Here is a 24194-nt window from a genome sequence, read left to right on the forward strand (position 1 = left end):
TAGAAACAGCAGATACTTAAATTAGTAAAACTGCCCTCATTCTAACACCACAGTTACAAAAGAGGCGGTAAGTAGATACTGATGAAAATTCCATCATGTAACAAGACAGATATTATTGTGCCAATTTGCATGGCTCTATTAATTTGTATTATGGTAGTTCTTAATTAGACTTGATTTTACTTACTTTACAGGCCTCAAAATCCAAAGTACACACCACCACCTCCCTTTTCACACCATTCCTATAACCCTAAGAGAGGCAGGTTCATGAGACTACCTTAAGAATCCAAGTGAGAGCAGCCTCTAATCTAACCCCAGTCAATTTAGTCTTTATTCCTGGTTTTACCATTCTTTCTGACCCTGCACAATTAACAACCTTTCCATGTCTCAATCTAATTAACTCCTCTGAGATAGGTGCTACAGAGGGTAGAATATAGAATGTAACTGATAGCTTTGAGAGTGTTTCTTTAAACAATAGTAAAATTAAGAAAAGTGACAACAAAAGCTTCCAACATGCTTTTTAAAAGGGTTCGGAAAATTATTTTTTCAAATATTTTTCCTGTCTCATTTTCATTATTCATAAAACTACTTCCAGTAAATTCTTTAACAGTAATATAAGTGTTAAATTTTTGTGTGCTAGTCTGTTAAACTTCAAGAGGTTTAAGAGGATTCCTTCAAAACCCTCTTTCATTTGCTCAATTCTCTTCTCAAGCATATTAGACTCCATTAACAGCCAATCATGTAAGCTGAGCTGCAAGTGACCCGAGAGTTGCCATAGCAACAGCTGCTTTCCGAAATACGTGTTATGCATTTTAAAAGCTCTCACAGAGAGGATACCACATCTATCAATTAACAACCTAAGCTCAACAGAGCACATTACCCAAATGAAATGAAAAACTCACCTACCTTTAACAGGGTAACTACTCTGTAACAAAAGGAATATTTGATATTCTTGAATCAAAATGTTATTGTGTTCTATAAATATCAAAATCAAGCTTATAATTAATAACACAGAATACAAAGAATAGATGCACAGCTTGTTTATTAATGCACAAAACTGATACAGGAAAGGAAATAAGAATAATCAGAACTACATTTAGCAATGGGCCATCAAGGGTAATGAATGAACATAATATGCTATAATAAAAACTGCCAAATTTTCACACAATTTTACTAACAAAACAGTTGACCCTAAATGTGGTAGATTAAAACGTTTTTCAGTGCACATATGGCACATGCATGTGTGTACGTGTCACACACACTACATAGATAAAGATGTGCAGGCATAGTAAATACAAAAGACATTCTACTGTTTTTAAGAAAAATCATTCTTTTGGCAATTCATCAGAGATAGACATCTTTTCTTCAAAGACTATACTAGGGAAATTCATTCTCATAAAGAGATGCACAGCTAGCCAGGGTTAACCAGCGAAGTCATGGAATAGTGTGCAATTCTGCAATAAAAAACTTTCAAAAACAAACTTGTATCTGCAAAGTAACTTCAAAATTGATATTTAATGAATATACATGACTAAAGGAAAAAATAGGACACAAAACTTAGCAGTCTTGAAAAATCTATTTCTAAAATTATACTCAAACATCTAATTCATGTAAATAAACAGAATGCATAAAAAGTATTACCCAAAGCGTTTTTAATCAGGAAAAAGTTACTACAAATAGGATAACTAGGTAAATCATACTGAAATTACTAAAAATCTAATACTTTTGAGTACCTAATACTCAAAAACTAGAAAAAAAAATATTTGGAGTAACATACTCTAAAAAGAAACTATAAATTAATGTAATGTAAGATTCTATTTTGTACATATTTTAACTTTAAACTTTGTACAACTTCAAAGAAAAAAAAAAATTTTAATAGGAACTAGGGGAGGGAAGGAATGGGAGTCTGGCATTAGCAGAGGCAAACTATTAAGCATAGGATGGATAAACAACAAGGTCCTACTGTATAGCACAGGGAACTATATTCAATATCCTGTAACAAACCATAATGGAAGAGAATATGAAAAAGAATATACAATAGAGAAAAAACAGCCTCTTCAATAAGTGGTGCTAGGAAAACTGGACAGCTACATGTAAAAGAATGAAATTAGAACACTACCTAACATCATACACAAAAATAAACTCAAAATGGATTAAACACCTAAATGTAAGACCGGACATTATAAAACTCTTAGAGGAAAACACAGGAAGAATGCTCTTTGACATAAATCACAGCAAGATCTTTTTTGACCCACCTCCAAGAGTAATGAAAATAAAAACAAAAATAAACAAATGGGACCTAATGAAACTTAAAAGCTTTTGCACAGCAAAGGAAACCATAAACAAGACGAAAGACAACCCTCAGAATGGGAGAAAATATTTGCAAACAAAGCAACAGACAAAGGATTAATCTCCAAAATATAAAAACAGCTCATGCAGCTCAATATCAAAAAAAACCAACAACCCAATCAAAAAATGGTGGAAGGCCTAAATAGACATTTCTCCGAAGAAGACATACAGATGGCCAAGAGGCACATGAAAGGATACTCAATATCACTAATTACTGAGAAATGCAAATCAAAACTACAATGAGGTATCACCTCACACCAGTCAGAATGGCCATCATCAAAAAATCTACAAACAATAAATGCTGGAGAGGGTGTGGAGAAAAGGGAACCCTCTTGCGCTGTTGGTGGGAATGTAAATTGATACAGCCACTAGGGAGAATAGTTCCTTAAAAAATTGAAAATAGAACCACCATATGACCCAGCAATGCCACTACTGGGCATATACCCGGAGAAAACCATAATCCAAAATCTTTTGGATTATGTACCCCATGTTCATGTACCCCAATGTTCGCTGCAGCACTATTTACAATAGCCAGGTCATGGAAACAACCTAAATGCCCACTGACAGATGAATGGACAAAGAAGATGTGGTACACATATACAATGGAATATTACTCAGCCATAAAAAGGAACGAAATTGGGTCATTTGTAGAGATGTGGATGGACCTAGAGTCTGTCATACAGAGTGAAGTAAGTCAGAAAGAGAAAAACACATATCGTGTATTAATGCATATATGTGGAACCTAGAAAAATAGTACAGATGAACCTACTTCCAGGGCAGGAATAGAAACGCAGGTGTAGAGAACGAAGGTATGGACACAGGGTGGGAAGGGAAGGGCGGGATGAATTGGGAGATTAGGTTTGACATAAATACATGACCGTGTGTAAAATAGATAGCTAGTGGGAACCTGGGTATAGCACAGGGAGCTCAGCTCCATGCTCTGTGATGACCTAGATGAGAGGGATTGGGAGGGGGGACGGGAGGGAGGCTCAAGAGGGAGGGGATATATGTATACATATAGCTGATTCACTTCGTTGTACAGCAGAAACTAACACAACATTGTAAAGCAATTATATGCCAATAAAAAAATATATATATATGTATAACTGAGCCCCTTCACTGTACAGAAGAAATTAACACAACATTGTAAATCAACTATACGTCAATAAAATCTAAATAAATAAATAAATGGGCTAATTACTGTTAATTACTAAAGCAGAAATTCAAAAAACAAGGCATAACAAAAATGAAAGAGAAATATTTTAATATCTATTAAATGAGACAACTAGCAACAAGTCACCATAGCAGTGACCAGGTGTGGCCCCAGACACCTAAGAACAACCCTAGAAGGCCCAATGATTAAAGTATTATTGTGTTAATGAAATATTCATTAACTTAGATAATTCCTTTGTTCCAAATGCTATTTCACTTCTAAAGAGTAGAAAACATAGTACATGTCTCCTTTCAATATAAAAATCTCACCCTTATTTCAACCCTGTATTTCTTACACTTACACAAACCCTGAACGCCAAACACAATTCAAAATCCCAGCAACATATTAAAACTACTAACAGCTTAACTCTTCTAAGCAATTTATATGTGTCAATTCATAGGATCTTCACAACATCCCTTATTATCTCCACTTCACAGATGATGAAACTGAGGCACCGAAAAGTTAAGCAACTCACCCCAAGTCACATAGCCAGTAAGTTGTGGAATCAATGTTCTTTCCCAGACAATCCAACTCTATATCCCCTACCTTTATCTAATATCCACAAGGCCCAAGTAAGTGAATATGGTTTACAATCTCCAACCCTTCATCCTAACTGATGGTTCTCTAGTCACCTCTCACCCTTTCTCTCCTTAGTTTAGTTAACTCATTCTTAGCTATGTCAATTTCCCAGCTTAATAATTCAAGCAAAGCAAAAAAGAATTAGATTTTTTAAATAAAAATCAAGTAGGTTGAAAACAACCCCCCCAAAAAAGGAGGAACTTGTTCATCTATGAAACCTAGATTAAAAACTGTTCAAGAGGATAAAATAAAATGACGTTTCTTTCTTCTTATGCAAAAAGACACATATGTATAGATGAGTATGGTTATGATGATGATATAGACAAGTAACAATTATTAAATGCTTACTACATGCCAAGCACTGTCTTAAAAGATTTTTTTAAAATATGCCCTAACAGTTAATTATCACAACACCCTAAGAGGTACATATTACTAACCTTGCTTTAGAATAAGCAAACAGGTAAAGAGAAATGAGGTAATTTGCCCAAAGGTAGAGAGCTAATAAGTGACAGAACTGGAATTCAAAAACCTCTGGCAGCTTCTCCAGTGACAACCTATCTTATCCATGGCTCAACCAGTTAGCATCAGTGAAAGGGGGAATTAAAGATTTTGCAGGTAAGTAGATCTGTCACACAGGCAGTCAACATGTTATAAACATTCTTAAAAATAATCATGGCTATGCACGCAGATTTAACAATCATAAACTTTTAGAAAAATTAGAAAACACCAAAATATAACATTTGAGGCCTGTTAAATAAACTAAAGGACTTCCAATTCAAGATGGCAGACTGAGCACACAAATGTGCCTTAAGAATATAAATCAAATCACAAACGTATGGAAGAAAAAGTATTCCATCATCATATCAGAAATTTTGGGTGATACCTGGAAAATAAAAAAATCAGATTAATAAAAAGTGAGCAAAGGGAACCACAACCAAGATAGCAGTTTGCATCTTTCCAACAAAGTCAAAGAGAGGCTCCAAGCTTAAAACACAAAGCAGGAGGTGAAGGTGAGGTATCATCCAGAATATAAATCAGTACATCAGTAATTAATGAACTGCATTCCAAATGATTCAGTCAACTCTCCCTGCTTAAAGAAAAAGCTGAGAGCAATGGCTGTTAGCCTCAGGATTAAGCCCAGGCACTAAAGTGCTCTTCAAATAGGTTTGAAATAATTTTGTTGGGTTACAACTAGCAATTTCTAACAGTCAATAATGAATAAAACAGAAAATACAAAGTGAGGGTATATACCATTTCATGGAACTTTTACTCAGTTATATATTTATAAATTTATATATATATGTGTGTGTGTGTGTGTGCGTGCTAAGTTTCAATGTAAATTATACTATGAATCACAGTTTTTAAAATCAGAAGGCTATTACTCGAAATTAAGTGTGCAGGTCTGTGGAGGGTTCCTAGGGTGGGTGTTGAAGACTAAAAAAAAAAAGCGGAGAAGCAGTTGAAACACTAAAGCATTCCACTCCCCACGTAAGCTACGATGAGTTTGGCAATTGTGGCTACCTAACAGTCTGCCTCCTCCTCAACCATATATACCTTAAAAAGCACTTTTCCCACCTTTCTTTCCATTATCAACCCACTAAGGAGCTTTTTAAACATTTTCCCCGATCACCCCCTCCATGAAATTTTAGTACCACAGATATACTGTGTATCTGTTTGTATACTATATGTATATCTGTGATATATACTTAAAAGGGGCCACTTTTTTTTTACCCCCATAATCAATTTTTACCCCTTTGAGAATTCATGCCTTAGAGTAAATAAAGAAGCCTACCACATGCCACAGTCTAAGGAAGGAACCTATGAATGAAACAAACCTACAGGAAAGAACCTCACTGACCAACTTAATCTTTCTTTCATGAGTATGGATAGACAGCCAAAAATCAACAAATCTAAGGGAAAACAAAAGATGAAAAAACAAACAACAAAAATAACCAAAGAGAGGGCAGAGATGCAAGCCCAGAGGGTAAAGGTCCCAACCACAGAGGATTATTCCCAGGTCTTAAAATCTAGTGGTATTTCCCCAGCTGGTTTTTAAAGTTACTTGTGACTGCTTTCTTTTCTTTCTATTTTCTCCCTTTTGAACTGAAATGACTAATAACTGTCATCCTAAGGCTGTCCCACCACTGTATTTTTGGAATAGATAACGATTTTTTTGGTTTCACAGGTCCACAACAAGAGAGCTTCATCCATACATGATGTATACAATTTATCAATAGATATGAAACATGGGACTTCTGAGCTGATGAGATTTAGATGAGACTCTGAACTCTGAATTGATACTCTAAGAAGGATGAGACCTTTGGGGACCTTGAGGTGGGGTTAATGTATTTTACATGTGAGATGGATATGGATCACAGAGGCCAGAACGAGGACTATAGTAGGCAAGATTTTGGCCCCCATCATCTCTACTCCCTGCAGTTACTCCTGCACACATCTCACTATATGGGAAACGAGTTAGGAACTTTAAAACAGGGAGATTATCATAGATTATACGGGTAGGCACAAATGCAAATAACATGGGCCCTTAAAAAAGAAGACGGCAGAAGGTCAAGGATCAGCAGAAGAGGCAGGAGAGATTTAAAGCTTGAGAGGGACTCGACCTTCCATTGCTGTTTCTGATATGAAGTGGACCATAACCGAAAGAATGTGAGTGGCCTCTAAAAGCTGAGAATGACTCCCCTTTCCCAAGTCAACAGCCAGGAGGAAAAGGGACCTCAGTCCTTACAACCACTTGGAAATCAATTCTGCCAACAATATGCATGATCAAGGAAATGGTTTCTCTCCTAAAGCTTCCAGAAAGGAACCAGCCCTGCCAACAGATTTTGGCCTTGTGAGACTCTGCACAGACTCGGCCTAGCCCACTGAATTTCTGACCTATGGAAACTGTAAGATGCTAAGCCCGTGGTAATTTCTTAATTGGCAATCAAAAGCCAACATAAGAACTGCTACACCAATTTTGCAGATCAGAAATCTTAAGCACAGAGAGCGTTAAGTAACTTGCTCAAAATCACATTACCAGTAACTACTGATGCTGAGATTCAACCCCAAGTAGTGTGGCTTGTGTTCTTAACCATAAAGAAGACAACATGATCAAGAAGGAACAGAGATAGCTGAGCATCTAGAATGAAACTTGAAGACACTCTTTGGCAGAAGCTAAAATATACAGAACAACATTCCTCCTTTATAGTTTCAATAAATCACTTGGTTCACAACTAAATTATACTTATATAATTATAATATAGCAGATGCTATTGTTTAAAATCACTTTTAAAATCAATTTATAGTCAAAACAGTCTAAATTACAGATATATAACTAAATATAAACAAAGCTTTGATGAGGTAAAAATAATAACATCACGAGTTAACAAAAATTAAAAGATGGAGGAGGAAAGATAAAAGGAATGTTAGATACACTAATTCCCTGATCTTTCAAAACAGTAAGATAACAGATACTACCTAAAGTTGATAAATCAAGAAATAATGATATAAGTGAGAACATGATATTGGTATAAAAATTAACTTGTAAAGATGGTTTTCTGAGGGTTTTGGAAAGGGGTAGATAGTTTACTTTTCATTTTGTGCATTTCTCTGCTTTTTTTAAAACCATGGACATGTATTACATCTATAACTCTTAAATATATTTAGTAAACACACGCCTGGATGTGCATCAGGTCAGGTTCTCTGGGAATCAGACCCAAGATCGAGTTAGAAGGTGAAGAAATTCATCATGAAAAATGCCTATTAAGAATGAAGGGGAGGGGCTTCCCTGGTGGCGCAGTGGTTGAGAATCTGCCTGCCAATGCAGGAGACACGGGTTCGGGCCCTGGTCTGGGAAGATCCCATATGCCGCGGAGCAACTGGGCCCATGAGCCACGATTACTGAGCCTGCGCGTCCGGAGCCTGTGCTCTGCAACAAGAGAGGCCTGCGCACCGCGATGAAGAGTGACCCCCGCTTGCCACAACTAGAGAAAGCCCTCGCACAGAAACGAAGACTCAACACAGCCAATAAATTAATTAATTAATTAATTTTAAAAAAAGAATCTGTTAAAAAAAAAAAAAGAATGAAGGGGAGGGACTTCCCTGGCAGTCCAGTGGTTAAGACTCTGCACTTCCAATGCAGGGGGCGCAGGTTGGATCCCTGGTCCGGGAAGTAAGATCCCACATGCTGTACAGTCAAAAAAAAAAAAAAAAAAAGAATTAAGGGGAGAATGAGCAGGAGCTGAATAGGCAGAGAAAGCCTTCAGGCTGCAATGCAGGTCTGACTATAGTGTTTGAGCCTCAGACCAGTGCAGCTCCGGTCTGCCAGCCCAACAGGGAGCTTAGGCACAAAGACTGCCTTAGAGAAGTCCCACGTTGGGAAGAAACAGCTAGACCCTAGTATCCTGCTGTGCTCAGTTACTGGCAGGGAGCTGCCCAGGAAGAATGTGGCCATGGCTCAATGCTGCAGCATATCCCAAAGGCTCTGTGGCCTGGAGGCTGTCAATTAACAATATTCCTTAAAGGTAGGTTTCTTCCCAGGGAGATCTAAGCAGAACACCTATAGGGCTGTCACAGACGCCATATAAGGGAATACTCTGCAGCCGTTAAAAATATTAGCAAATGCTAATTTTCAATTATACTTCCTATAAGAAGCCCTAGAGTTCTTCAGAGGTATCTCAAAGGCAGACTGTTCAGGCTAGTGAAGAAAGCCAAATACCGAAGTTTTGGATTTCCATCCCACTTTCAACAAAGCAGCTCCACTTTTATCAGTTTTATTTACTACATTTCTCCCTAAAATCAGTTTGAACAAATGACTGCAATGCTAAAAAGAATTCAAAAAAACCAAAAAATTCAAAGAACATCTTTGGGACTTCCCTGGTGGCGCAATGGTTAAGAATCCACCTTCCAGTGCAGGGGACATGGGTTCAATACCTGGTCCGGGAAGATCCCACATGCACAACTACTGAGCCTGCGCTCTAGAGCCTGCGAGCCCCAACTACTGAGCCTGTGCGCCACAACTACTGAAGCCCATGCACCCTAGAGCCCACGTGCTGCAACTACTGAAGCCCACAGGCCTGGAGCCCGTGCTCCGCAACAAAAGAAGCCACCGCGATGAGAAGCCCGTGCGCCGCAATGAAGAGTAGCCACAACTAGAGAAAGCCGGCATGCAGCAACAAAGACCCAAAGCAGCCAAAAAAAAAAAAAAAAAAAAAAAACAGCCTCTGTCACAAAAAGTTACTTTTAATTGAAAAAAGTAACCAATGTGTGTTTAGAATTAACTCTTGTGCTTGTGTGTAAACCTGTAACACAAACAAAAAAGACTAGAAGGATAAACATCAAAATGCTATAATAGAAGTTACCTACTGGGTAGTGAGATTATAACTTTTTCCTTTTTTGCTTACTTGTATTTTCTATACTTTTTCCGATTCCCATTACAAGATCTTGGTAATCAGGAAGAGTAAGCTCTCTTAAAAATTTGTTTAAATAAAAGCCCTGAACTGAAAACTTGTCTCTTCCCACAACTTCAGATCTATATTACCAAAAAAAATTATTTGGCCTCTTACAAACTAACAACAAAAAAAATCACATTTACAAGGCTAGACAGAGAAAGACAAAATTGCTTATATGTGGAATCTGGAAAAGAAAAAGAAACAAAAAACAAATGAACCTCTATACAAAAAAAGAAACAGACCCACAGACTTAGAAAACAAACTTATGGTTACCAAAGAGAAGGGGCGGGTGGGGGGGGTGGTAGATAAAGTAGGAGTTTGGGATTAACATATACACGCTATTGGGTTGGCCAAAAAGTTCCTTCGGTTTTTAAGTAAAAATAAAGGACACATTTTTCGTTTTCACCAAGAATTTTATTGAACAGTATATTCACCGTTTTGTTCCATTACCTTCTGCCATTTTTCAGGCAACTTCACAATTCCATCTTCCCAGAACTTTTTAACTTTTTGAGCCAAGAACTGTTACAGGTGCCTTTTACAGTCTTACAGGAAACTGAAATTTTTTTCCATTAAGAGAATTTTATAAAGACCAAAATAAATGGAAATCCAAAGGTGCAACATCTGGTGAATATGGCACATGAATCAGAACTCCCCAGCCCAGCTGTAACAGTTTTTGCCCGGTCATCAAAGAAACACAGGGTCTTGCATTATCCTGATGGAAGATTATGCGTTTTCTGTTGACTAATTCTGGATGCTTTTTGTCAAGTGCTGCTTTCAGCTGGTCTAATTGGGAGCAGTACTAGTTGGAATTAATTGTTTGGTTTTCTGGAAGGAGCTCATAACAGAGGACTCCTTTCCAATCCCACCATATACAAAACATCACCTTCTTTGGATGAAGACCAGCCTTTGCTGTGGTTGGTGGTGTTTCATTTTGCTTGCCCCGTGATCTCTTCCATTCCACATTACTGCACAGTATCTATCCACTTTTCATCGCCCACTACAATTTGTTTTAAAAACAGAACGTTCACATGTCAGTAGAGAATTGCATGGGGAAATATGGTCAAGAAGATCTTTTTCACTTATGTGGAACCCAAACATCAAAGTGATTCACAAAACCAAGCTGGTGCAAGTGATTTTCAACGCTTGACTTGGATGTTCTGAGTATGTTGGCTATCTCCCGCGTGGTATAACATTGACTGCTCTCAATTAATGTCTTGATTTGATCGCCATCAACTTCAACTGGTCTACCCGACCTTGGAGCATTGTCCAGCAAGAAATCTCCAGCACGAAACTTCACAAACCACTTTTGACACATTCGATCAATCACAGCACCTTCTCCATACACTGCACAAACCTTTTTTTTGTTTCAGTTGCGTTTTTTTACCTTTCTTGAAATAATACAGCATAATATGCTGCAAATGTTGTTTTTTCTTCCATCTTCAATATTAAAATGGCTACACAAAAATTCACCAATTTTGATAAGTCTTTTTTTAAATGCACACTGATATGACAGCTGTCACATACAACCTAACAAAATTGTTTCAAGTGAAGTTAAAAACAACTAAGCTCTACTAGAGCCATCTTACAGAAAAAAATCAAACAAACTTTTTGGCCAACTTGATACTATATATAAAATAGATAACCAACAAGGACCTACTGTATAGCACAGGGAACTATACTCAATATTTTAAATATTTCCCAATATTTAACCAATAAGGGAAAAGAATCTGAAAAAAATAGATATATATCTATGTATAACTGAATCACTCTTCTGTACACCTAAAACTAACACAATATTGTAAATCAACTATACTTCAATTAAAAAAAAAGAAAGCAATATGCTTATCTCCCCAAATAAATCACATTTACAAATTATAACATTCACTTCAAAGACCACTCTACCCATTAAGGAACGACACATGCATTTAATTATTCCAAATAACATCTTTACGTTCAACTAGTGAAATCATAGCACTTATTGGTAGCACACAAATAACTAAGACATATTACGTAATTTTCAGGAAATTTTCAATGATTTGAATATATGTGTCAGCAACAATTTACAGTCAAATTATTCACTAATCATTTCAATTTTACAGACTCATTCAACATTAGCAGCAATGTATGTAGTAAAAAGCACATAATTTCACATTACTCTCTTGGTTTTTCCACCCCTGTAGCCAAAAGAGATTCTAGTATTCCCATTTAATAAATGCAGAATTTGGTGTATGAGGCCAAGGTCACCAAGCGATTAAGTGGCAATGCCAGGGGAAAACACTGATTCATAATTGATTTTTAGACTACACTGGTAAGGCTCTTGCAAAATTCACACATTCCTCCAGTACTCTAATTTACCCAAATAAAAATACGTTCACTTTAAAGAGCTAGAACTCTAGATTTTCTTTTCTTTTTTTTTTAATCAACTTGTACTTTGAAGAAAAATCATGTATCCCAATACATGTTGGGATAAATGTTGGGATAAATGTTAACTGACCCCACAAAGAGTTCCAATAATGGATGGATTTTCCAGCTCTTGGTGAACTGTTTATTTTTGTTTTGCATTTATAAAGACTATGCCAGAAACAGCACAAAAACAAAGAGGCTCAAGTTTTTAATGGGATTTTTTTTCTCTTTAAAATAAATTACCAAAAATGTGTATATACCTTATAGCTCATGTTTTTTCTCTTCCAGATGCTTTATATATCTATGACAGGTACTATCTCATACTCTATTTGGTTCTCAATACAGCCTACTATTATCTTCACTGATGCAGATGGATAGGAAGTAAAGGACAAAAGTAATGTCTGGACCCAACATATCTCTAGATAACTCCTTTGACAGCACTAAGAAAAATGTAAAGATACACTAAGAAATACTTGAAAAATAGAAGGACTATTGAAGAAGAATTTTAATGAGAAAGTAATATACTGAAATGATGAATAGATACAAATGATGTTAAGTGCAGAACAAACGATATAAAGGAATAAATTAATATTCTCATCTCCAGTGCTTTATGAGGTGGGAGGAAGTTGAGCTGCTGAAACATGAGCTGACCCACGTAACCCATTCAAATAAAACACATTTCTATAATTTCACTCAAATAAATATGCAGAAACACTTTTTTTTTTGGTTACTGCTTACCAAAGCAAAGATTTCCCTGACCTGGAGTTGGCATTCTAGCCAACATACATGAGCTTAACTAGAATAATAGAAATGTCATGAGAGTTCAGATTAGTCCACAAAAATGAAGCCCACAAACTGAAAATTATTGCTCCTGCTAAACGTATCAGTTAAGACGGAAACAGCATTTTTAATGGATGTATGTGCACACACAGATATATGTGTTTCAATACAAAAGAAGATCTTAAATTTGGGGGGTGGGGTTTAAAAAGTAAATAAGGATACATAATGAAAAGACTCCTACAACCCCTTATCCCAAAGGCAACTGGACCCACAATTGTAACCAATTGTGTCAGTATCTTTTCAGATGCATTATATGCCTAAACAGACATATATGTATATATTAGATGTACTTTTCTTAAGCACTGCAATTTAGAGAAAGAAAAAAATTATAACAAAATTTTGCTATTTTGTATTTTTGACATCCACATACTTCCATTAAAACTTTACCACGAAACACAGAAATTAACAAAAGTGTTATCACCAACATGTAAAAATCAACAACTGGAGAACTTGGAACAAGATAAGCACTGAGCAAGTGTACCAATCACTCCACTCCACCCCAAAACATACATACACACCCGCCTAGTCAAAAGAAGAAACAAAGAGAATTAGTATAGCAGATAAACTTCAGATTTTGGATACAAGAGCACTGTTAGACAAAGGAGATAAACTTCAGATTCTGAATACAAGAGCATTGTCAGACAAAGGCCCCAGTGAAGAGGCTGCCTAAACTAGTAATTCCGATAAAAGGAAAACCAGACTACACAGAGCATACCAACATGGAGTATTCAGGTCTTGTGAAATGAAAATTGTCTTAAATGCTTCATTAATTTATGGTTAAACATTTTTTGCACAGATAGTTTATAAGCAATGTTGTGTACTTTATATGTTCCCGCTGAAGTGGGAACATAAATTCAATTTTTTTTCCACTGTTAGTGATGATGAATCTGATCATTTAGTTAATAAGATGGTAAGATTTACCAGATCTTTCCCTTTACAATTTGTGGAGTGATATTGTTGCCCAAAATATCTTTCATTTAATGGTGTTAGAATCCATTGATGATCCGTTTCTGAATCAGTTATTTCATTAGTGATTGCAAAATGGTAATTTTCTAATTCTTTTATTTCTTCCCTATTTATTCACTGGCATTTTTCTATTAAAAAAAAAACAAACAACTTCTACTTACAAGCAAGGATAAACTATAGCTCTGCCTAAAAATGCAGCAGAAATGCTTAATTCTTTACCTTTACTTAACCGTTTTTTCAGAATAAGGAGTTTCTCCTATGTACATTCCTGGAGTAGCAAGTCAGTTTCTCTCTCTTTCTGTCTTTCCGAGTAGCCCTGTGGATCCACAGATTTTCTATAATCAATTACAGTTATTCTTTTTGATGTTAAAATTGTTCCAAATTTACCCAGTGGGTTTTTTTCATGCACAGGGAAAACAAAATTGGAGACCAAGAACTGTGTCATCTAATGGGCAGGCTTTGAAGTGGAAAATTTCCCCCTTTCTCCTTAGATATTAGTTATGAAAAGAGATTAAAATATTGAGGTAGTGGCACTGTAGCATATACATACAACTTATAATAGGGGCTGTGGGACCCAATTACATTACAATTTTCTAAATCCTACATCAAGCAGTCATTTCTGATGACCTAAATTCATCTTTGTTTAACCTTCTACTCCTTTTAGATCTTACCACATGTGTTCTAATGTACTATAAAATGTATTATCTAATAATTATATAATTATAATGTATTATAATTAGCATCGTTTTTCCTCCCCAAAATGAAATAAGAAATGAAAGGTCTATTCATCCTGGTCTCAGAATATACTCGACATTATCAGAAGATGAAGAGATTTTACAGTATAAACTAATTATAACTAAAGATTTTCAGCAAACACAGTCATTCTATGTTTTCAGTTCACAAGGAATACAGAAAAGAGAGGACCAAGTTAAAGAACATCTCTGAAACAATTAAAGAAAAAAAAAGTTGGGATGTTTTAAAAATAAGCAGCCTTGTCTAGTAAAGAAGTCAATATCTTAGAGGGAAAAGAGCATGAGGTATTCTAGATTACATGAGAACAAAGACATAACAACCATGGGCCTTGACGTGGTCCATTACTCATACATACAAGGGGAGGAAAAGACACTATGAAAGACTTTTGGAATCAACTGGGTAAATCTGAACACGAACTAAGTAGCATAGTAAAATATCACTCTTATTTTTCTTAGACATGATAATGGTATAGTCATATACAGAAATGACATTTTTAGGCAATGTAGACTGACATATTTATGGCAATGAAAACTTATGTCCACAGAAAGACTTCTAGACAAATTTTCAAGAAGTTTATTTCTAATAGCCAAAAATCGGTAACAACCTAAGTGTCCAACAACAGGTGAACAGATGTACTGAATATACCCATACAACAGAATGCTATGCACCAATAAAAAAGAGAGAACTACTGATACATGCAACAACATGCATGACTTTTAAAAGACAATGCCTCACCAAAAGAAGCCAGAAGCAAAATTATATACACTTATGATTCTATATATTCTATTTAAAAATTCTGTCGCATATACTGACAGAAAGCTGAACTGTAGATGCCTGAGATAAGAGTGGTGGTGTAAATGATTGGGAGGGAACATGACAAAACTTTCTGGAGGGCTAAAAATGTTTTTCATCTTGATCGTGGTGGTGGTGGTTACAAAAACCTACACATTTGTCAAAACTAAAACCATGCACTTAAAGTTCAAACATTTATAAACACTATCCACAATAAAGTTGATTTTAAGAAATAAGTAACAACAACAAAAATCCTATTCACAATTGCAACAAAAAGAATAAAATACCAAGGAATAAATTTAACAGAGAAAAAAACTTGTACATTTTAAACTACAAGACACTGATGAGAGAAATGGAAGATGACACAAATAAATGGAAAGATATACCATGCTCATGAATTAAAAGAATTAATACTGTTAAAATGTCCATACTACTCAACGCAATCTACAGATTCAGTGTAATCCCTATCAAAATTCCAATGGCATTTTTCACAGAAATAGAACAATCCTAAAATTTGTATGGAACCATAGGACACCATGAATAGCCAGAGCAATCTTGAGAAAGTATAACAAAGCTGGAGGCATCACACTCCCTAATTTCAAAACAGTATGACACCTGCATCAAAACAGACACACAGATCAACGAAACAGAATACACAGCCCAGAAATAAACTGAGGAATATACGGTCAATTAATTTATGACAAAGGAGCCAAATATATGCAGTGAGGAAAGAACAATCTCAATAAATAGTGTTGAGAAAACTGGACAGCCGCATGCAAAAGAATGAAACTGGACCACCATCTTACATCATTCACAAAAATTAGCTCAAAATGATTAAAGAATTGAATGTAAGACCTGCAACTGTAAAACTCCTAGAAGAAAATAAAGGTGGTAAGATCCTTGACATTAGTCTTGGCAATGATTTTTTTGGATTTGATACCACAAGCAAAGGCAACAAAAGCAAAAACAAACAAGTGGGACAATATCAAACTAAAAACCTTCTATACAGCAAAGGAAACCATCAACAAAAGGCAACCTACTGTATGGGAGAAAATATTTGTAAACCATATACTTGATAAGGGGTTAATATCCAAAATATATAAAGAATTCATACCACTCAATAGCAAAAAAAAAAAAAATCCCATTTAAAAATTGCCAGAAGATTTGAATAGATATTTTTCCAAAGACATACACATGGCCAATAGGTACATGAAAAGACACTCAACATAACTAACCATCAGGGAAATGCAAATCAAACCAAAATGAGATATCACTTCACATCTGTTAGAACAGCTATTATCAAAAAAATAAGTCTTGGTGAGAATGTAGAGAAAAGGGAACCCTTGTATAGTGTTGGTAGGTATATAAATTGGTGCAACCACTATGGAAAACAGTATGAAGGTTCCTCAAAATATTAAAAATAGAACTACCACATGATCCAGCACTTCCACTTCTGGGTATCTGTCCAAAGGAAACGAAAACACTGTCTTGAAGAGATCTGCATTCCCATGTTCATTGCAGCATTATTTAGAATAGCCAAGATATGGGAGGAAGCAACTAGGTTGCACGTTACATAAAGAAAACATGATATATTATATATAGATGTAAGTGTGCATGTACATATGTGCACACACATATGTATCTAACTATATATATGCAATTAAATATTATTCACCTATAAAAAAGAAGAAAATCTTGTCATTTGTGAAAAATGGATGGACCGTGGGGCATTATAAGTCAGACAGAGAAAGACAAGTACTACACTATCTCTTAAATGTGGAATCTAAAAAATTAAAAACAAAACAAAACAGAACACCAAACTCATAAATACAGAGAGGGGATTGGTGGTTGTCAGAGGCAAGGGGTCAGGGTGGGCAAATGGATGAAGGTGACCAAAAGGTACAAACTTCCAGTTATAAAATAAGTAAGCCCAGGGGATTTAATATACAGCATGGTGACTACAGTTAATAATGTTGTATTATATATTTGAAAGTTACTGAAAGTTTTAAAAGTTCTTACCACAAGAAAAAAAAAATGTAACTATTTGTGTTGATGGATGTTTACTAGACTTACTTTGGTGATCACTGTGCAATATATACAATATCAAATCATTATGTTGTATATCTGAAACTAATATAATGTTACACATCAATTACATCTCAATAAAGGGGGCATTAATAAAAAATACTTAATTGCGGTGACTGATGTTTTCATAGGTGTACACTTAGGTCAAAATTTAATAAATTGTACAATTTAATATGTACACTTTATTGTATGTCAATTCTAATTCAATAAAGCTGTTAAAAACAAAGCTAAATGGAGTCTTGAATAATTAGTTCCCTCTTCCCCTTTCCATAATAAACAAATGCTACAAACAACCCCTGAAAATGTAGACTACTTTAAAAGAAAAAAACTAAGTGAACTGGGAAAACAACTTGAATATAATTGAGACTACGAAAGCAACAACAAATATCTTTTTGAACTGTGAAACACTAAATGATATTAGTTTAAATAAGGATCTAGATGGGAAAGCTCATGTGCCAGGAACTTTCTGACCCAAATCTCACTCCCCACCACTTCCTTTTTCCCAACCAACTTCCAGCCAAGAGTGACCATTTAACAAGGTCCAGCCTTGAGATCTGAAGACTGCTTTGGAGTTACTGATACAATCACTGTTGCTTCCCCCCTTCCTCTATCTTCCAGTGCTTGGAGCCATATCAACCATATGCAAACATGAAAAAGAAGCCAAAAATTAATCATGGAGATACCTGTTCTGATATCAATGTACCAGTGAAGCAATACAAGCCAGTTATGTAAGAAAAATGAAGCCTTATTTTATCAAGCCAGGGTAGTCTGGTTTTCTGTTACCTAATACCAAATTCAATGCTAACTGATACAAATAAATACAGTCATATTTCTTTTTAAACACTGAGACATAATTCACACATCATAAAATTCACCCTTGTATACTTTAAATACACAATTCAGTAGTTTTTAGTTTATTCACCAGGTTGTATAATCATCACCACTATCTAATTCCAGAACATTTTCATCATCTGCAAAAGATACCCTACACCCATTAGCAGTAACTTCTCCTATCCATAGCCCCTGACAATCATTAATCTACTTTCTGCCTCTCTGGATTTGCCTATTCTGAACATTTTCATATAAATGGAATCATACACTATGTGAACTTCTGGGTTTGGCTCTTTTTACTTAGCATAATGTTTTCAAGGTTAATCTATATTATCTAAAGCATGAATCAGTACTTCATTCCTTTTTATGGCTAAATAATGTTTTGTTGTATACCATATTTTGTTTTATCCATTTACCACCTGATGGTTGGAGACAAAAGCAGTATACAAAAATCAATAGTTTTTGTGCTGGAGAAAGAAATGGAAATGAGATTAAAATGTTCTCATTACAACAGCAGCAAGACCTATACAATACTTTTGAATGAATTAAATAATTTGGCACTAAATTAAATTTAAGGAAACTATACATTCCTATCAAAATCATAAGCACAACCATATATTTAGAAAGCACTATCATAGGCATGTCAGTTGTCCCCTATATTAAGTAATGAATTTCATGTAATTCAAATTAGAATCCAAATGGGTTTTAAATTATTATATTTTTAAGAAAGAAATGACCACATTTATATATAAGAACTAATGCTGCAAACCAAAGATGAAAAACAAGGGTAACTTGGAACGTGCTTCAAATATGAAAACATTATTGTCACAGAAAACAACTCAGTAAAGTATTGATATAGAAATAGAACAATATCAATAAAATAATAAACTGAGAAAGAGTGCCATAAAAATGAAAATTTTGAATAAAATAAGGGCAATCACTCAAGTCAGTGGGAAGTGGATGGCTTAATTAAATTTTTTTAAAGTGCTGGTAATATTGAAGAAAAACTGGGTGCCCTAATGTTATAAGACATACAAAAATAAACTCAAGACAAATGTGAAATGTAAAAAATAAAAATAAAAATCTTGCAGGAAAAAAAGCTGGGAAACATCTTATTCACAATTCAAAACTAAAAAGTATAAAGGGGTTCACATAAAAAAGTTTTTGTACCTGGGGAGAAATAAAAACATCTGCAACAGAGGTAATGACGTATTAATGTTTTAACACACAGTGAGCTCTTACAATCTGTAAAAGACAAACAACCCATATAGAATTCGGGCAAAGGATATCAAAACAACAATTCACAAAAGAGGAAAATTACATGTCCTCACATGTAAGAAAAGATGCCCAATCTCATTAGTACTCAGGGAAATTCAAATTAAAAATAACAATGGGATAAACATTACACCTATTGGGCTGGCAAATGTTTAAAAAGCTATAGCCCAATTCCTGGCAGTGAAGTAGGAGAAAGTATTCTCACACACTGCTAGTGGAAAATTTTGGTAGAAAGCAATTTGGCAACATCTACTTAAATAAAAAATATAAAACCCCTTAAACCCAGCAATTCTACTTCTGGAAATCTATCCCACACAAATAAAAGCATCTGGAAGTAAGGACATATATTCAAAGATGCAACACTGCTTAAAGTGGCAAAAAACTAGGAAGACAATATTGGATAAATGTGGGAATGGCTAAATAAATTTTATATAACACACCATGAAGCAGTCTTTTGGAGTTATGAAAATAATGAATAAAAGTTACAGACAGACAGCAGAGTCATTCCTTAGATGGGGGATTTCTCTAAGGTACTATTAGTGAAAACGGAAAGATGCAGAAAAGTATATATAATGATCGCACCTTTTTAAACTCATCATCACAGCAAGCCTATATATGTAATTGGGAATACAAATATCTGTATAAGTTATATGAAGAGACACATAAACATGAACCAATATATTATACTGTGCTATATACACAGTTAGGATGGAAGTAGTTCTGATGCAGTGAGAAGGGAAAGTTTAGAGCTAAGCCAAAAAGAATGGCACAGGAGGATAAGTTCTCATTTGTCTTCATGTAAAAATTATAAAGTAAGTATTTTTTATTTTAAGCAGATATGTCAAGATACAAATTTTGTCCAATATAAGGATTAAAGAATTACACTTACATATAATAAAGAAAACTAAGCATTGCTTGTTGTAACACACAATAATTTATACATGGTAAAAATATATGAATAAGAACTATCAATTGAATTCTACAGAAGAAAATAAAATCATTTAAAGTTGTAACTCTCTGACTAAAAATATATTAATCTGGGAATTATAGTTCAAAATGCTACAAAATGACAACTTTACCCATGCCCTACTTGCAAAATATGCCTCTTTTATGCTAGAACTGAAAAGTGTATCAAACTCACCAATATTTAATTGTATGATTTAAATGAGCAGCTTTCATATGTGAAATTAAGCCATTCAGTTATACTATGGATCTGCCTGTAGTCTTAGGGGAACAGTATACTCCCTTAAATCAAGCATTATCCAAGCAAGGCAGTATATAGGCATGAGATCATAAATACGAACTGAAATACCAGGTTATACAAACTTTCTATAAAATGAATATAGCCTCTGTCATTTACTAACACTGGCACTATATAAACAAAGATAACTTCATCTTTTAAAATGTTTCAAGACTCAGCTAAACAATGGCATACTGAAAGAATTATACACCTTAACCAAATGGAATTTATTCCTAGAAAGCAAGGATGGATAAACATATTAAAATCAATCAATGTGGAACTTCCCTGGTAGCACAGTGGTTAAGAATCTGCCTGCCAATGAAGGGGACATGGGTTCAAGCCCTGGTCCGGGAAGATGCCACAGAGCAACTAAGCCCATGCGTCACAACTACTGAGCCTGAGCTCTAGAGCCCGCAAGCCACAACTGCTGAGCCCACGTGCCACAGCTACTGCAGCCAGCATGCCTAGAGCCCATGCTCCACAACAAGAGAAGCCACCGCAATAAGAGGCCCGCGCACTGCAACGAAGAGTAGCCCCCACTTGCTGCAACTAGAGAAAGCCCATGCGCAGCAACGAAGACCCAACACAGCTAAAAATAAATATAAATTTAAAAATTTATTTTAAAAAATCAATCAGTGTAATACACCACATTAACAAATGAAGGGGAAAAATTACATGATGATCTCAAATGATATAGAAAAAGCACTTAACAAAATTCAACACCATTTCAGATTAGAAACACTCAACAAACGAGGAATAGATGGAAACTATCTTAATATGATAAAGGCCATATATGAAAAACCCACAGCTAATATCATACTTAATAGTGAAAGGCTGAAAGCTTTTCTCTAAAATCTGGAAGGAGTTAAGGATGCCTACTTTCACCACTTCTATTCAACACAGTACTAGAAACCACAGCAATTAGGCAAGAAAAATAAATAAATGGCATCCAAATAGGAAAAGAGGTAAAACTGTCTGTAGATCACATAATATTATATGTAGAAAATCCTAAAGATTCCACACACAATAAAAGCTTTCAGTACTAATTTTAAAGATTTAGCAAACTTATATGATACAAAATAAACACACAAATATAAGCTGTGTTTCCATATACTGAGTATGAACAATTTGAAAATGAACAATTCCATCTACAATATCATCAAAAATTTAAAAATCCTTAAAAAACTAATATCAGAGCTACCTGCAATCCCGCTCCTGGGCATATATCTGGAGAAAAACATAATTTGAAAAGATACATGCACCCCAATGTCCACTGCAGCACTACTTATAACAGCCAAGACAGGAAGCAACCTAAGTGTCCACTGACAGATGAATGCATAAAGAAGATGTGGTGTGTGTGTGTGTGTGTGTATACACACACACACACACACACACACACACAAAATGGAATATTACTCAGCCATAAAAAAAGAATGAAATAATGCCATTTGCAGCAACATGGATGAACCTAGAGATTATCATACTAAGTGAAGTAAGCCAGACAGACAAAGGCAAATGTCATATGATAACGCTTACATGTGGAATCTAAAAATAATGATATAAATGAACTAATTTACATAACAGAAATAGACTCACAGACATAGAAAACAAACTTATGGTTACCAAAGGGGAAGGGGGGAGGGATAAATTAGGAGTTTGGGATTAAAATATACACACTTCTATAAATAAAGTAGATAACCAACAAGGACCTACTGTATAGCACAGAGAACTACACTCAATTATCTTGTAATAACCTATAATGGAAGAGAATGTAAAAAATGAATTACATATTTATATATGTATAACTGAATCACTTTGCTGTACACCAGAAATTAACACAACATTGTAAATTAATCATATTTCAATTTAAAAAATTTATTTATTTATTTATTTATTTTTGGCTGCATTGGGTCTTCATTGCTGCGCACAGGCTTTCTCTAGTTGTGGTGAGTGGGGGCTATTCTTTGTTGCAGTATGTGGGCTTCTCACTGCGGTGGCTTTTCTTGTTGCAGAGCACGGGCTCTAGGCATGCGGGCTTTAATAGTTGTGGCTTGCGGGCTCTAGAGCGCAGGCTCAGTAGTTGTGGCACATGGGCTTACGTGCTCCATGGCATGTGGGATCTTCCTGGACCAGGGCTCAAACCCATGTCCCCTGCATTGGTAGGAGGATTCTTAACCACTGCACCACCAGGGAAGTCCCTCAATAAAAAAAATTTTTAAATAAAAAATAAAATTGGCAAACCGAGAAATAAATAAAATACTTAACAACAAATGTAACAAAGAAAGCAAAAGCCTTATATACTAAAAACTACAAAAAGTTGTTGAAAGAAATTAAAGAAGAAATGAACAATCCAGCAATTCTACTTCTGAGTATACACCAAAGACAAAAGCAGGCTATCAAAGAGATACATGTATACCCACATTCAGAGCAGCATTACTCACAATAGCACTTGGAAGCAATCCAAGTGTCCATTGATGGGTGAATGGATAATGACACAATATATACATGTAATGGAATATTATTCAGCCTTAAAAAGGAAGAAAATTCTGACACATGTTATAACATGGATGAACCCTGAGGACATTATGCCAAGTGAAACAGACTAGTCACAAAAAGACAAATAGCATATGATTCCACTTATATGAGATACCTAGAGTAATCAAATTCATAGAGACAAAGTAAAACAGTGGCTGTCAAGGTCTGTGGAGAGTGAGAAATACGAGGTTGTTGTTTAACCAATATGGAGTTTCAGTTTTGCAAGATGGAAAGAATTCTGAGATTGGTTGTACAACAATATGGAAGTACCAAACACTACTGAAATGTGCACTTAAAAATTAAGATGGTAAATTTTACGTTATGTGTACTTTAACACAATTTTTTTTAAAAAACCTACAGCTAATCTCATACTTAATGTTGAGAAAGCAGAAGCTTTCCCACTAAGATCAGGAACAAGGCAAAGATGTCCTGTCATCACTCTTTTTTAACACTGTTCTAGAAACCCTGGCTAATGCAATAAAACATGGAAAGGAAATAAAAGGTATATGGATTGCGAAAGAAGAAACAGAACTGCCTTTATTCACAGATGAAATGATTGTCTATGTAGAAAATCTGAAAGAATAGACAAAAAACTCCTATATAATAAGCAATTATAGCAAGGTTGCAGGATACAAGGTTAATATACAAGTCAATTGCTTTCCTATATTCCAGCACTGAACAAGTGGAATTTTAAATTAAAAACATAATGCCATTTATATCAGCACCAAAAAATGAAATACTCAGGCACAAATCTAAAAAGCTATACACAAGATCTATATGAGGAAAACTAATCATGATGAAACGGATGAAAGAAATCCAAGAACTAAATAAATGGAGAGCTATTCCACGTTCATGGATAGGAAGACTCAATACTGTCAAGATGTCA

General features: G+C 35.1%; 1 protein-coding gene across 1 annotated transcript in view; it reads right to left on the bottom strand.

The window, feature by feature from the left end:
• STAG1 (stromal antigen 1) overlaps positions 1-24194 on the bottom strand; it is a 425667-nt gene that overhangs the window by 354445 nt on the left and 47028 nt on the right.

The sequence above is a fragment of the Balaenoptera musculus genome, chromosome 4, assembly GCF_009873245.2.
Source record: "Balaenoptera musculus isolate JJ_BM4_2016_0621 chromosome 4, mBalMus1.pri.v3, whole genome shotgun sequence".
NCBI lineage: Eukaryota > Metazoa > Chordata > Mammalia > Artiodactyla > Balaenopteridae > Balaenoptera > Balaenoptera musculus.